General features: G+C 41.2%; 1 protein-coding gene across 5 annotated transcripts in view; it reads left to right on the top strand.

The window, feature by feature from the left end:
- Nucleotides 1–16,515, top strand: part of TTC29 (tetratricopeptide repeat domain 29) — a 349,015-nt gene that overhangs the window by 74,717 nt on the left and 257,783 nt on the right. The window lies entirely within an intron of this gene.

The raw sequence follows: 16,515 nt of genomic DNA, 5'->3' as shown, positions 1-16,515 counted from the left end.
CGTACAATATTCGTTTTACTTATAGACAGGACTCTGGTCACATTCAATTTTTGGATTTAAATTTAAGTGGTACAGCAGATCGATTAATTTCAACCAGTACATATCACAAATCATTAAGTGGCAACACTATTTTACATGCCAGCAGTAGCCATCCTAGACACACTATTCGGTCAAGTCCTGTGGGTGAATATGTTAGAGTAAAACGTACCTGTAGTAATAATCTTGATCTAGACAGAGAAATTGATTTGATATCTGGTAAATTAAAGCGCCGTAATTATCCAGATTGGACTTTAAAAAGAGCAAGTAAAATTTTAAGTCATAAAAATCGTGAGGACCTTATTTCACGCAAAACAGAAATGGTATCTTCCAATTCGGAAAACAACATTGGCAACAAACCCTATGTATGCTTTCAGTTCAGTCCACAGTTTTATCAAATCAAGGGAATTGTTAATAAATTTCTTCCGGTTTTATATGAAGATGAGAATCTGGCCAAAATTTTGAAAGCTGGTATCAATGTAGTAGCCAGTAAAGCCCCATCCATAGGTAACAAAATTTCTCCCAGTATGTTTTGTGCAGATAGACATAGAAATAAGACATGGTTGGATTGCAGTGGTTTTTTCAAATGTGGTTGGAAAAACTGCAAAACTTGCGCACATGCACTTATTACTAAAGTGTTTTATAACTATAACAACTTAGAAAGTTTCTACATCAAACAATATATTAATTGTAATACTAATTTTGTTGTTTATAAAATTAATTGCACTGCATGCCATTTATCCTATGTCGGGTGTACATAGCGCAAACTGAAGATTCGCATTAGCGAACACCTATATGACATAGGTTACATTGGGGACTCAACTCGCACTGTTTCTGCAGCCTCTAAGCATTTCATCATGAAACATGCTCGCAGCACAAAGTTTTTTCAAGTACACGGTATAGAACGTGTGAATAGACCCTTACATGGTGGGGATGCCAGACGGTTTCTTCTCACACGTGAAGCCTTTTGGATCTATTATCTTAACACTCGATTTCCAACAGGTCTCAACAAACGTAATGAATTGATGTATCACTATTGATGTCATATGCACCTGTCTAGCATGCTTTTAATTCTAATATATTTGTTGCTTTTTATTGTCTTTTCTCCTGTTTTTCATGTGGAGGTTTGTAGTCTTGTATGTTTGCAAATAATTGTTTTTTTGTTGTTTTTTTTCTTGCTATTATGCCATTTACTATGATTCTTTTACATCTGAAGGACCTTTGGTTAATCATGTGACTATCTAATTGTTTCTCATTGGTCTGTGGGATCTATATATTGTGCATTGAACTATTTGTATATAGCTTTATAAAGATCTTTAGTGATCGAAACGCATCGCTCTTGTCCCGCTGTGCTTCTGGAGAGCATATTTCCACTGCTTTTAAATTGGCAAAATAAAGTTTCAAGCCTGAATTTTACAGATATGGAGCTGGAACAAGTTCTTTTTTTTCCAATCTATGAGTCCACACGTAATACATGTAGAGTCGGTGCCGGATTACCAATTAGGCAAACTAGGCACTGACCAATTGGCCCTTTGCCTTCTGGTGGCCTCATGCAACGGATAAAAATAATACTGATTTGTTATTGAAAGAAATTTACAATCAGCCTGACGACCTGGCCAGGTGACATTGGGGACCAGATGGAGCAACAGAGCTCCGATGTAGACATTACAGCAAGTGGCAATCAAATTATGTTTCAGCTGTTGTCGGGTATATTAGAGAACCCAAGAGTAGTAGATGTGATTGGGCATGGCAATTGTGTGGTTGGCCAGAACTCGGAGAGGAACGTGGCCACGAGTTCTCACAGAGTAGATACTTCGTGAACACAGAAGAGTATACATAGGCCTACACCCATACACCCAGAGTTGACGTTCTACAATTTAATTGGTGTATTTAAACTGTTATTTGTAAATTCAAAAATGTATTAGGAAATTGCTGAAGGGATCCCAAGATTTCGACTTGGGTTTAATTCAGCACTGTATACAGTTCTAGTCATGATGCAGCCACACATTATAGTTTCTGAATCATCTGCTGTAATTTTTATATCATTATTGATTAAGTCCCAGAATACTAATTAATACACATAAGTTACATAATTTTTAAAAGTTTTTTTTAGGTGTACAATGTACAAGTACTGAAGATCCTTATATTATAAATACCCAGGATATTCCATGCAAGAACTGAATTCATGAATCCTTCATTAAGGACTGAATATATGAATTTTTATTATCAAATTTGAAAAAATCAGTCGGGATGAGAAACTATATTACTCCTCATAAGCTTAGCTCAGTTGGTGTGGCTTCCACTAGTTTTGACATCATATATAATTTTTGAGAATAGAGTTAGCGCGAAGCGATGCACACCTCCCATTACATCGGCCACGACAGTGGTGTTGTGGCCATTGGTGAGGAGAGGGAGTACTGCATCTTGCCTGTCAGCGTTGTGACTCTTCTTTTGATTAGCTGCCCTAGCGAAAAGTCGTCATTGCTGTGTGATGCTCAAATAGCATTGTGCCAGGTAATCAAAAGAACACAAGTTAAAGTTGATTGGCAACATATAAAATGCGCAGGTAAATCATTAGTGCTATCATCATAAGAATTATCAAATTGCAAATTACTATAAGTAAAGTGATTATAGCACATTGCTCTTATATTAGTTCACCGATGCCTTTTATTTTCCTACCATAACTAACTTTTCCTTAGGAATACCAAATTCTTTATCTTTTGCTTTTTACTTATTTAAGAAAGGTTTGCAGTCATTTTTAAATGTTTTATGATATTCTCAGTGTTTTCAATTACATTATAATTTGTGCTTTTCTCAGGTACTCCTGATATAGAAACATGTACTTCCTTCTTAGATGTGAGCTACAGCTTTGAGCTCCAAAAAAGAAATCTAAATGGCCTAAAGATACTTTAAAATTAGTCAGAATGAGAAAATCATCACTTTGAACTTGAGACTTTGGCCAGAAGTATGAACAGAAACTTGACCCTTAAATGTTTTGTACCTGGTTATTCTATGGAATTATATTACTGTTATACATTATAGATAGATAGATACAGTTGAAACTAGAAGTTTCCATACACTATATAAAAAGTCACATATGCATATGTTTCTCAATATCTGACATGAAATCAGAAAAAACCTTTCTCATTTTAGGTCAAATAGGATTATCATAATTATTAATGTTTGCCAAATGCCAGAATAATGAGCCTAGGGAATGTTGTAAAGCATTTTTATTACTTACTTCAAAAGTCAAAAGTTTACATACATTTTATTTGGTACCATTGCCCTTAAACTGAATGACTTGGGTAAAATGTTTGGGATATCCTTCAACAAGCTTCCCACAATAGTTGGTCAGAATTTGGGCCCATTCCTCCTGATAAAACTGGTGTAACTGATCCAGGTTTGTCGGTCGCCTTGCTCACACCTGCCTTTTCAGCTTTGCCCATAAATTTTCAATGAGATTGAGATCAGGGATTTGTGATGATTACTCCAAAACATTGACTTTGTTATCCTTAAGCCACTTTGTTACCATTTGGCAGTATGCTTCGGGTCACTGTCCATTTGGAAGACCCATTTCCGCCCAAGCTTTAACTTCCTGGCTGATGTCTTGAGATGTTGCTTCAGTATTGCCACATAATCTTCTTTTCTCATGAATACATCTATTTTGTGACTTCCACCAGTCCCTCCTGCAGCAAAACAACCCCACAACATGATGCTGCCACCCCCATGTTTCACTTTTGAAGGGCCGCCATCAGGGTATTACTGCTCTTACTGGTGTATAGGACCCAGTGAGCAGAAGGAAAGAGGGGGGCTGGACATGCTGGCTGCTCAGGCCCCTTCCTTTCTTTGCTTCTGCTCACCGGGGCAAGGGGGCCAGTCACCGTCAATTACCAACAGTAACACTGCTTTACGTATCACAACCATGTGTGCAGCATCTGGTATCTCCTGTCTTCACGGCTGCTCCTCCTCCCCGCTCGTCCTGTCTGGCGCCTCCTTCTCCCTGCACACACTTCCAGCTTGTGCAGAATGGGTCAGCACACTCATGGCTGGAAGGAAGCTGCAGCTGTGCAGGACCTCAATCATCCCCTTGAACCTGAGGTAAAGAACGGCCTGAATGTGTCCAATTGCTTAGCACAGTGATGAGAGGAGGCAGAGGCTGCAGTCAGAGACTAAAAGTAGTGATTTACTAACTGTGACCCCGGAGTTTTGTGCTGTTTGATTGGTGCAGGATTCTCATCCACATACAGGACCGACCAGAGAGCTCAGTGCTTGGGAACACAGTCGCTAAATCACAAGCTGTGTTCTCTGACAGGCGGCTTCCAGTCATTACTACTGTAAAAAATCCAGGCTGGGACAGACCCCTGACCGCATCCCCCAGTGAAGACTTTATACACATATACACAGGTACAATACACAGACACATATAATACATAAATGTATAGTATATCACATATGCACTGGTGTTTATTATACATGAGCATATTCTATATGTGTGTCTTATATATAGGTATGTACTGTGAGTGTACATATATAGTTATACTCTAATGCATTGATATAGGAAGCTACATCATTTTTGCCTACTACTAGTTTTGAAAAATCTCCCCAGAGTGTTTAAGCCCTTAAAGAAATATGACATACTGGGTAAGTCATATGTTTTCTCCCTGACCTTGATGCAGGCTTGCAAGCTTATCCCGCATCTTTCCTGGAAAATGATGGCAGTGATATTCAGCCATCATCTGTCACTAACAGTTAAACACTGCTGTGGGTCTGTGACAGTAGCATTTACAGCGTGTCGGCAAGGGAGAGTGCTGTTCTATGCGCCCATTGGCACTCTTGTGACGTGATCGTGGGGAACTGATATTTTGCCATGATAACCAGAGGCCTGTTGATGGCCTGTGCCAGTAATGACAAATTCCTGTGAAAACCAGCCTATAGCTGACTTTCATAGGAGGTAGTGATTTTTGCAATACTCAGCAATATTGTGGCACTGCTAAATGTAGCACAATTGATCGGATTATTGCAGGTTCAAGCCCCCTAAGAGGACAAACAAATGCAGAGAAAAATAAAAGAAAAATGCTTTGAAAAATATGAAAAAAAAATAAAAATCAAAGTACCAGAATTGCAGTTTGTCATCAGCCACAACAACACAACAAAATATAATAAGAGTGGAAGATTCGAGAGGTGGAGGCGGATCTGGTTGGATGCTGAGCAGAGTCTTAAGGGGGCCCAAAAATGTTGCCAGTATGGAGCCCTGAAATTCCTAGTGGCAGCCCTGCACAGTTGGGATGGTGTTCTTAGGCTTCCAAGCTTCTCCCTTTTTCCTCCAAACGTAACAATGGTCATTATGCCCAAAAAGGTAAATTTTAATTTCATCAGACCACAGAACATGTCTCCAAAAATTAATGTCTGTGTTCCTGTGTGCATTTGCAAACACTAATCTGACTTTTTTATGTTTCTTTTGGAGTAATGGCTTCTTCCTGGCAGAGTGGCCTTTCAGCCCATGTTGATACAGTACTCGTTTCACTGTGGATATTGACACAATCTTACCAAATGCCTACATCATCTTCACAAGGTCTTTTGCTTTTGTCCTTTGGTTGATATGCACATGTCAGACCAAAGCATGTTAATCTCTGGGACACAGAACCCGTCTCCTTCCTGAGCGGTATGATGACTGGACATTCTCATCTTGTTTGTACTTGTGTATAATTTTTTGTGCAGATGAACGAGGCACCTTCAGGTATCTTGAAACAGCATAAATCCCCCAAAAGTTACCCCATGTTGCAAATTGCACTCAGGGAAATCATCTAGGGGTGTAGTGACTATTTTAACCTCACTTGCGTTCTCCGGAAATTTGTACACAATTGATGTTGCAGAGTGAAAATTGCAAATATACCATTTTAGTGCCAAATACATAGTACCCAGATTGTGTTTCCGGAGACATGTGCTGCCACATTGATTGTTAAAAGGGTGATAGAGGACTTAACAATTGACGCCTCAATATTAGATTAGTGGGAGTCTGACACTCTCACGATCAGCTGAAACGTCTCCAGCAGCGACTGTAATTATTTCTAGGTGCTTGTGGACACTGCTGGGTACATACGCTCGGGAGGTATGCGCCCATCAGTGTGCACTGTCAGGATGGATCCCGAAGCTTCTGTACACCATAGGGACCCACTGTAAAGAGGCATATATCGTATGGTGTACATCTCTTTGCAGTGTCCCCCTGTACATAACATTTTTTAATTTGATTTTTATTGCAGTTTTTGAGAAACAGAATTAACAAATTAAAAGCAATTCAGGAATGTCTTTCATATTTTTACATAATTTTACGCTGTTCATCGTGCAGTGAACGTCCTAAGATGACTTTGTTCTTCTGGCCAGTGTGATTACAGCAACGCCAGGGTTAGTTAGTTAGTATTTTTATAAATTAGCTTTTTTTGCATGATAAAATACTGATATACAAAAGAAGCATTTCTTATTGCATCACCATTTTCTGAGAGCTATAACTTTTTTATTTTTCCGCTGAACAAGTTTGTTTTTTTGCGGTCCAAGTTTATTTTTGTGTTCTTCCATTGTGGACTACATAACATTTTTTCATCGCTTTTTTTTTATTATTTTTGGATGCCAGAGTGAAGAAAAAACAGAAATTCAGGAATGGTTTTTATTGTATTTTTTTTGCGCCAATCTTGGCACGGTAAAAATGATCAGGTAATTTTATTCTTCAGGTCATTTTGATCGCAGTTATATAGTTTTTTAATGTTTTGCTATATTGCACACTAAAATATGGTACATTTTTCGCAATAATGATTTGTTTTTCTATCATCATACCCTGATAGCTGTAACTTTTTAAACTTTTTTATTTTTTGTAACTGGCTTGTTTTTTTGCAGAACAAAATGAAACTTTTATTGATACCATTTTTTGTATGTGATTTTGGAGCTTTTGCATTGGGGTTTAAGTTACCCCACTTTAGACCACTGTAGCTGGGTGACCCCACGGCTGTTATTCAGCCTGGGGTCACCATGAAGACCATTGGCACAACACGATCACAATGACATTGTGCTGATCAAAGGGAAGAGGGAGCCCCTCCGTCCACTAAGCAGATCGATGCCTCTGTCGCTATTGACAGCGGAATCAGGGATGTTATACTCCCACAACTAGTGATGGCACCGATTGTGAGCGTTACTATGATGTATAGCTGACACCTGCTAATGATATCGGTGGCACTGCTAGTGAGTCGGTGCGATCGCCTCGCCATACTCATACAGTGTTTTGCAGGAACGCACTTCCCGCACCGCCGTACATGTACAGCTCATGCCATGAAGGGCCTAATAGGACATCATGAACAGAGCTAGCTCACATGCACAGTGTAAAAATATTGAAAATGGGGGTTCCATGGAAGTGCTCTTTAATTAATATTTATGTGATGAGAAAAAGATGCCTAGTAGTGTTGCTGTTAGCAGGTCCAGGTTAAAGGACCAAGTATGGACCACAGACTCTGTTTCTTCTGAGAACAGGAGCTCCCCAATCACAAAGGTACAGGTTACATTATTGCAAAGTTTTTTATTCTCCTAATAAAATGCATTAATCATTTTACATAGTAATGTGCACTTGCAATTGCTCATTTTCCCTTTCCTGTTCTCCATTAAATCTATGACATTACGTGACTAAAAACTGACTAGCTGAATCCTTCTAAACTCTATGTAGAAACAGGAAGTCTCTTTTCCCTGCATGAGGACATTCCCTTCATCAGCTTCTGACCCAGCAGCTCTGTTCCTCCCCCCTGCCAGGGACTCCGCAGTGATGTAGAATTGTATTTCAGATAGCTTAGAAGGATTCAGCTAGTCTGTTTTTAATCACGTGATTTCATAGACCTAATGGAAAAGAGAATAATTAACTGGGTAGAAAGGTCAAATGAGCAATTGTAAGTATACAGTGCTATATAATATGATGACTGCAAAATAATATGATGATAATAATATTGATAGTAATGCTTCTTGGAGGTGAAAAAAACGTTTTGGTGTGAAGTATAAAAATGTAGCCATATTTATTTAGTTTTGGGCACTAATTGGGTAAATATCCCATAACTAGATGGTAGCCCGATTCTAACGCATCGGGTATTCTAGAATATGTATGTAGTTTAGTTAAGAAGATTTTAGAATAATACATTTAATACACAGGACTGCGCCTGTCGCTGATTGTTCGCGGCCAGCCACGTAGTATATAGCACAGCCACGTATTATAAAACAGCCCATGTAGTAAATAGCACAGCCACGTAGTATATTGCACAGCCATGTAGTATATTGCACAGCCACGTAGTATATAGCACAGCCACGTAGTATATAGCACAGCCACGTAGTATATAGCACAGCCACGTAGTATATAGCACAGCCACGTAGTATATAGCATAGCCCACTGAGTATATAGCACAGCCCATGGAGTATATAGCACAGCCACATAGTATATAGCACAGCCCACGGAGTGTATAACAGCCCACATAGCATATAACACTGCCACGTAGTTTATAACAGCCCACGCACGCAGTATATAACAGCCCACGTAGTGTATAACACAGGCCACGTAGTGTATAACACAGGCCACGTGTATAACACAGCCAACGTAGTGTATAACACAGGCCACGTAGTATATAACACAGGTCACGTAGTGTATAACACAGGCCACGTAGTGTATAGCACAGCCCACGTAGTATATAGCACAGCCACATAGTATATTGCACAGCCATGTAGTATATTGCACATCCTACGTAGTATATTGCACAGCCCACGTATTACATTGAACAGCCCACGTAGTACAGTGCACAGCCCACGTAGTATATTGCACAGCCCACGTAGTATATTGCGCAGCCCACATAGTATATTACACAGCCCACGTAGTATATTGCACAGCCCACGTAGTATATTGCACAGCTCATGTAGTATATTGCACAGCCCACGTAGTATATTGCACAGCCCACGTAGTATATTGCACAGCCCACGTAGTATATTGCACAGCCCACGTAGTATATAGCAATGTGGGCATCATATCCCTGTTAAAAAAAGAATTAAAATAAAAAATAGTTATATACTCACCTTCCGTTGGCCCCGGGATCCAGGCGAAGCGTTTACCGATGCTCCTCGGGCGCTCCGGTCTCAAGAGTGTATTGCGGTCTCGCGAGATGATGATGTAGCTGTCTCGCGAGACCGCTATGTCATCATCTTGCGAGATCGCAATGCATGGAGCGATCACCGGAGCGTCGCGAAGAGCAGGAAAGGCCGATTCTGGATCCGAGGGGCCGACGGACGGTGAGTATATAAGTATTTTTTATTTTTTAATTATTTTTAACATTAGATCTTTTTACTATTGATGCTGCATAGGCAGCATCAATAGTAAAAAGTTGGTCACACAGGGTTAATAGCAGCAGTAACGGAGTGCATTACACAGCGGCATACCGCGGTCCGTTAACGCTGCCATTAACCCTGTGTGAGCGCTGACTGGATGGGATTATGGAGCGGGCGCCGGGCACTGACTGCGGGGAGTAAGGAGCGGCCATTTTGCCGCCGGACTGTGCCCGTCGCTGATTGGTCGTGGCTGTTTTGCTGCGACCAATCAGCGACTTGGGATTTCCATTACAGACAGACAGAAAGACAGAAAGACGGAAGTGACCCTAAGACAATTATATAGTAGATTACTGAAACCTTTGTCTAGCATTTCCCAGTTGCCAATTACAAGATTATAACATGTGCGGCCATCAGTGATATTGATGTGTACACAGATTCTGTATTATTATTACCACAAAATGCTGAAAGGAGTAAAGAAGAAGTGCAATTGTAAAATGTTTTAACAAGTCCAGTGTATAAACATTACCCTTCCTCTGCTAGCTTTTATGTATATATGAATTAATAGCGGTAGCGTATTGATTATTATGCAAATTCTGGCAATTAAAATGCAGACAAAACCTTACGGCTATATTAAATTAGTGTTACATTAAGATAAGTTGTAGATCATGAATAAAGAGTATGAAAAGTGCCCTGATGAAAGGCAATAACAAGAGATTACCTTTTTATGCCCAATAATAATGTGATGGCATTAAGGATTGTTCTTGTATTGTCTTTTCTTCTAGTGTAATCTTTATTGATGTTACATTAGAAGGAATATGTTCGGCATACTTCATGTAAATGTCCAAACCAACCTTATAAGAAAAGAAGCTCAGTTGCCTGTGCAGGACTGCAATACTGGGCAACAATGTAAGAATAGTATATATAGTATAGTAGTCTTCTTAGTATTCACATTGAAATGTGAGGGATAATTTATGTATTTATAATAATGTATCTATGACCCATGAATTAAAGGGGTACTCAGGGGTGATAAAAGAAAGTATTTTAATGGACATGCCCTCATAAACTATAAAACTAACATCCATAGGGTTGTTTGTAATCATGACAGTGCCTGCTATTGAATTTACTGTCATGGTTTGTTCAGCAATGGACCAAAGCCTGTATTTGCAGCTTCTTTATGACATGTGTAGGAGCAAGGAGGAAGCTTTCACTGTAATAAAGTAGCTGTGAAATAAGCAGGCATGGATCCCTAGTTGAGAGGGTAGGGGAAAGGCATTCAGAGCTCAGATATCATTGTAGCTTGGTAGAGGCTGGCCATGCCCCCTGATCTCAGACCGAATAGAAGGAGATGTTACTAGAAGCCGGAAGCAGGCTACACCCCCTGATCTGTGACGTAACGTAACGTGCCAGAAGGGAGGGGGAGCACTAAGGAGCAGACCCATTGTCATATTCAATAGCCGGTACTGTCAGGATTACGAGCAACACCATGGATGTTAGCTTTATAGTTTATGAAGGCATGTCCATTAGGATATTTTTTAGCTCGCCGGAGTATCCCTTTAAATTCTAGAATAGTTAGTTATTCTAGAAAATAGTTATTTTTTTATATTTTTTATTTTTACAGCATTTGTGAAGTGTGTTACAACATTTCCCCAACAATGAATGAACATTTCAACATTAAGACCCCATGATCAAGTCCTCATTATTTGTCTTTGTAAGGCTAGGGTCACAGGACCGATTTCACAGCCAATTATGCTAATCATAGCCTGATAAGTTTGTTATCATAGTGTGATCTAATTTTCTTTGATGTGGAGAAGAAAAAAAAAAATTCACATCCTTCTCCATTTTGTCAGTCCTGGAAAATCGGACCGCACTTGGATGTCATCCAAGGGCGGTCAGATTTTTTCCATGTACCCATAGACATGAATGGAAAAAAATCGGACATGTGCATGGCTCCAAAGAATGACATAGGGACGAGTGCTATCTGTCAGAATGATGACTAGGACTCGTCCGATTTTTACGGTCGTGTGCACAAGCCCTAAGTTCATTAACTAGTTAATAATGAGTTTACGCTACCCAGCTTGTGGCATTAAATGTCCTCCAGACAGTAAATATTTATACCAGTCAGCTGCCTCTTAATAGCTTTTTACCCAGGCAGGCCGCATTTAATAATTCCCACTCGCAGGCTGCCATTGTTCTTGTCAGTGAAGATCCTACTTACATAGGATAATGCACTGCAGAATAAGGCTGCTTTCACACATCAGGTTTTTTGTTTCAGGCACAATCCGGCAATTTTTGAAAAAAACAGATCCGTTTTTTTACACGCCGGATCCGTTTTTTCCCCATAGAGTTGTATTAGCGCCTGATTGTGCCTGAAGGACATGCGTTTCATCCATTTTGTGCCGGATCCGTCCCTTCAGGCTTTTTTGCCGGACACAAAAAACTTCCCTGCAACGTTTTCTCTGTGTGGCAAAAAAGCCTGAAAGGACGTTTGCGGCAATAAACGCATCTCTCTCTCTCTCTCTCTCTCTCTCTCTCTCTCTCTCTCTCTCTCCTCTTCCCCTCTCTCTCTCTCTCTTCCTCTCTCTCTCTCTTCTCTCTCTTCTCTCTCTTCTCTCTCTTCTCCTCTTCCCCGCACTCTTCTCCTCTTCCCCGCAATCAGGAAGTCAAAAATCCATGCGCAATTAAGAAAGCCGGATCCAGCTAAAAAACTGATCCGGTGCATCAGTTTTTCGCAATTTACCCCGGATCCGTTTTTTTTTGTAAATTTACCGGATTTAGCCTGAAACAAAAAACCTGATATGTGAAAGCAGCCAAAGACAGTCGTTTCTGCAAACCAAAAGATTTCACATTTCACCTGACGATCAAGCTTATACCTCGTTCATCAGGTCTGCCAAATTTTTGTGAAACGAGTGTTCCTAGGCATTCTTCATGATAATCTTGCAGTGTAAATGAATCTCTAGACTGTTTGCCTGAAGCTACTGTAATTGTGTTAAAGAAGATGTCAGGGATTGGTGACATTCTGTGCATGCAGCCAGTCACTGGCCCCAGAAGTGATGCTGGAATGTGCCACCAAAAAAACAAGAAAAATAAATAACCAAGGATCAAAAAACCAAGAAAAACCAAAAAGAACCTTGTATCCTATTAAATCTTCTTTAAGATAAAACTTAATATTTGTTTGTTCACTTTAAAAACATTATAACATACAATCAACATGCAGACAACCGTGCTAAACTAAATCTATCCCTCACACTGTTAATACTGATTGAAGCTGCCTAGCAGCAGAGGTTAGCACCCTACAATATTCACGAGATAGGCGCCTCCGCTCCACGGCGGCTGTCCCTAAAGCTCCTATCTGTCAACTGTGAACAGTGTGAATCAGATAAGCCACCATTCAACCATGACCGGAAAATGAAATGGACAGTAATTGCCGATTTTTAAAAATGATGGACGGCAATCATTAAACAGTGTGAGAGAGAGTGAATGACATGATAACACAAAGTGCAGAAGTGCATAATAGTCACATAGTACCTTACTACAACTGTTCCCTGCTGATATTGCCAGCCTACCTAGCTGCGGGGGTTGGCACCCTACTGTTCAACGGAAGCGGTGCCCCCACTCCTCGACGGCTCACCTTAATGCCAAAAATATGAATAATATGGATAAACATATTGATCAGCTAATTTTGCATCAGTCCAGTGGCGTATCCAGGGGGGGGCTGCCGGGGCATGTTCCCTGGGCGCAGCCGACAGGGGGGTGCCAGCGGGCCGCCTGATCATGCGGCGGTCCAAGGAGGCTCCTCGTCGGTGGCATTTTGCTGCCCCCACAGTCTGAGATAACCCGTTCTCTGAGCCGGCTGCCAAATTGACAGCCGGCTCAGAGAAAGTGCTGCACATCGTCCTCGAATCCCAAGGTGTACAGCCGCGCCACTGTCGCTAGTACCCTTCGGCTTGCCTTGTGAATCTGTGTGAGTCCCTTCTCAGTTTAAGCCCTGATGACCGCTGAGAGACGCTGACTGCCGTTGGCACTTCTGCATCAGGGAAGCGCCAGCAGCGGCTGACGTCACTCTTCACACAGACACAGCAGGGCAAGGCAAGCACAGGCTGCTGCTGCGTTGTGCCAGTGTTCGGGTGTTGGACAGTGGTAAGTGCTCCAGCTCCAGACCGCGGCCGCGGGGACCGGGTAATGGAACTGAAGACACCGACCGAACTTAATAGAATCAGAATGATAATGTTTGAAATTTAAGGGGGCTGGTTGGGGGTCGGCTATATGGAGCCTGCAAGATAGGGAGGGTCGGGAGCAGAGGCCAGGGGCAACGCAACAGTCGTAAATTGTGTGTTGGGGGAGGTTTGGGGGGGCGCCAAACTGATCCTTAGCCCCGGGTGCAGGAAAGGCTGGATACACCTCTGCGTCAGTCAAATGCCTAAGTGTAGCCATACATATTACACATAGCAGCCAAACCTGGTGATTTGTTTGGGACTGAAGAACCACTTATGAATTTACATGTTGAATTTTACCCTCCCGATCTTTTGTTGCCAAGGGAAATAAGCCACCACTAGACATGTCTAGTAGCGACTTATTCTCTTCTCCCCATAGAGAACACGTTCTGTCTTGGCTGGACCAAATGTGTATACTGATGGGGAGGTTGAGAAGAATAAGTATTGGCCAAGCAAGCTTTTGGATGACTATATCACTGCAGTTTAGAGGTCAGTAGAAAAAGTTTTTCAATTGCAAAGTTACAAAAGAAGAATACTTGGTGCCAAAGAAGTGTTATCCGTACGTTGATCTCCGACATTTAGCCTAAGAGCTGTCCAAAAGACATTTATGCCACTGACAGCTATAAGCCTGTATTCATCCAGGAAAAGGCACCGTTGAGTAAACTAAATATATATTTTTTTCATGTAAAAGTTCAGTTGCATCATACAGCATTATCAGCTAATTGATACAAAGTCAACTGGCTGAAGATAGACATTGCATTGTTTTTCTTTGTTTTTCGTTAATAGATCATTGTGCCCCTCCATTGGCAACTTAGGTGGCCACTTACTTTGTCAGCAAGAAGCAACTAAACTTGGGTTTACGGAGGCTGATATTTATCATTAAACGACCGCAGATCGGCTGTTTAGTTAAAGAGGTTGTCCACTACTCAAACAAGCCTGTCTCGATCAGCAGGTTTGCAATATAACAACACTTATACTCACCTCCGGTGCCAGCTGTTATGGACCTGTGGTTAGGAGCACCCGGAATGACCTGATGAGTAAACTCAAAATCGGGACTAGCTCTGGGGAAGTGGGAACTCTGCTGACCGCAAACCCTACTCCTATCACACACACTAGAAATAGCCGTGGAGCGTATCTAACTCTCCCTAGACGCCTCTTCACAGCCTAAGAGCTAACTACCCTTAAGGATAGAAATAGAAGCCTTACCTTGCCTCAGAGAAATTCCCCAAAGGTAAAGGCAGCCCCCCACATATATTGACTGTGAGTTAAGAGGAAAGTCACAAACACAGGAATGAAACAGGTTTTAGCAAAGGAGGCCAGACTTAACTAAATAGTCAGAGGAAAGAAAAGGGAACTATGCGGTCAGCACAAAAAACTACAAAAAACCACGCAGAGTAAGCAAAAAGACTCCCCACACGGTGTGGAGGTGCCACTCTGCACCCCCAGAGCTTCCAGCTAGCAAGGGAATATCATGATAGAAAGCTGGACTAGAATTTAGCAGTACTAAGAAATATATTCAGGAAGCAGTAACAACAAATGAACTAGCAAAGACTTAGCTTCTGCTGGAGTAGACAGGTCCTCAGAGAAGTCCAAGAGAGATCTGAACCAATACTGAAACATTGACAGCTGGCATAAAGTAACGATCTGAGTGGAGTTAAATAGGGAAACAAGCATAGCAATAAACGAGAGCAGCTGATAAAGCCAACTTCAGTGACCAGCAGTTCTGCTCGAAGCCACCAGAGGGAGTCCAAGAGCAGAACTAACCAAAGTACCATTCTTGACCACAGGAGGGAGTCCGAGAACGGAATTCACAACAGCCAGCGTAGTTGTTCTTGTATTGGCACTCGCTTTCCTGAAGCTCATGTGCGATTGTTATGTCATGGGAGCCGTGCACCCAATCTACGCTGGTGTCACTTTCCCCACCTTCAGATGTATTAGACATTAAGAAGAAGTGAGCGGACAGCTGCAGCACTGACTTCTAGATGTCTGAAGACGCGGAGAGTTATGCCAGCAATGATTGTGCACAGGGCTCACGTCACATGGCATTACAAGATCTATTCCTTAAATAATAAATAAAAACACAACACATAATTTAATGAGTGGAAGAAAAATGGCCGTGATGTTTATTTAGGGTTAAACCAGTTACAAACAGAATAAATAATGTAATCACAACTTCCATATTTCCATAAAAAGACCAAATCCAATCCGCCCATACCAATGGGCGATTTTCCCACAAACAAGAACATCACGACGGGGACTTAACAAAGAAAAGGGGAGGGAGGGTGGGCTCTTCTTTTCTTCACTGCTCCAGCGGAATGATGTTCCCTGGTAAAAGCCGGTAAATATATAGCAGAATAAATCTGCCCAACAACCATAACCACCAATAAAAATCATTTGAAATGGGCGCCAAAAGCGCCAGTTAAAACCAGAGCTTCTAAAAATAGCTCACCATGGACATTTAAACTGACCTGAGATTGAACCCTAAATTAAAGCCCAATGTGCATATCTGATAACAACAATATTCCTAAGATCTGTAATGCCATGAGACCCCCCCTTTATTTCATTTTTTGACGGGGGGGGGGGCTAGCATGGCATTACAAGATCTATTCCTTAAATAATAAATAAAAACACAACACATAATTTAATGAGTGGAAGAAAAATGGCCGTGATGTTTATTTAGGGTTAAACCAGTTACAAACAGAATAAATAATGTAATCACAACTTCCATATTTCCATAAAAAGACCAAATCCAATCCGCCCATACCAATGGGCGATTTTCCCAAGAGCCAAGCCTCAAAGAGGCGAGGCCCCCCCATAACCACACAGCCACTTTTCAACCATCGATTGTAAATTTAAGTTAAAAATATCCAATCCAATAACTGATAAATGGACCAAATCATTCCGGAAAAGCCCTGGTAAAAACCCTTCTAAA

This window comes from Ranitomeya variabilis, chromosome 1, assembly GCF_051348905.1.
Source record: "Ranitomeya variabilis isolate aRanVar5 chromosome 1, aRanVar5.hap1, whole genome shotgun sequence".
Lineage (NCBI taxonomy): Eukaryota > Metazoa > Chordata > Amphibia > Anura > Dendrobatidae > Ranitomeya > Ranitomeya variabilis.
The sequence above is the reverse complement of the archived record's forward strand: the minus strand, read 5'-3'. Positions and strand labels throughout refer to the sequence as shown.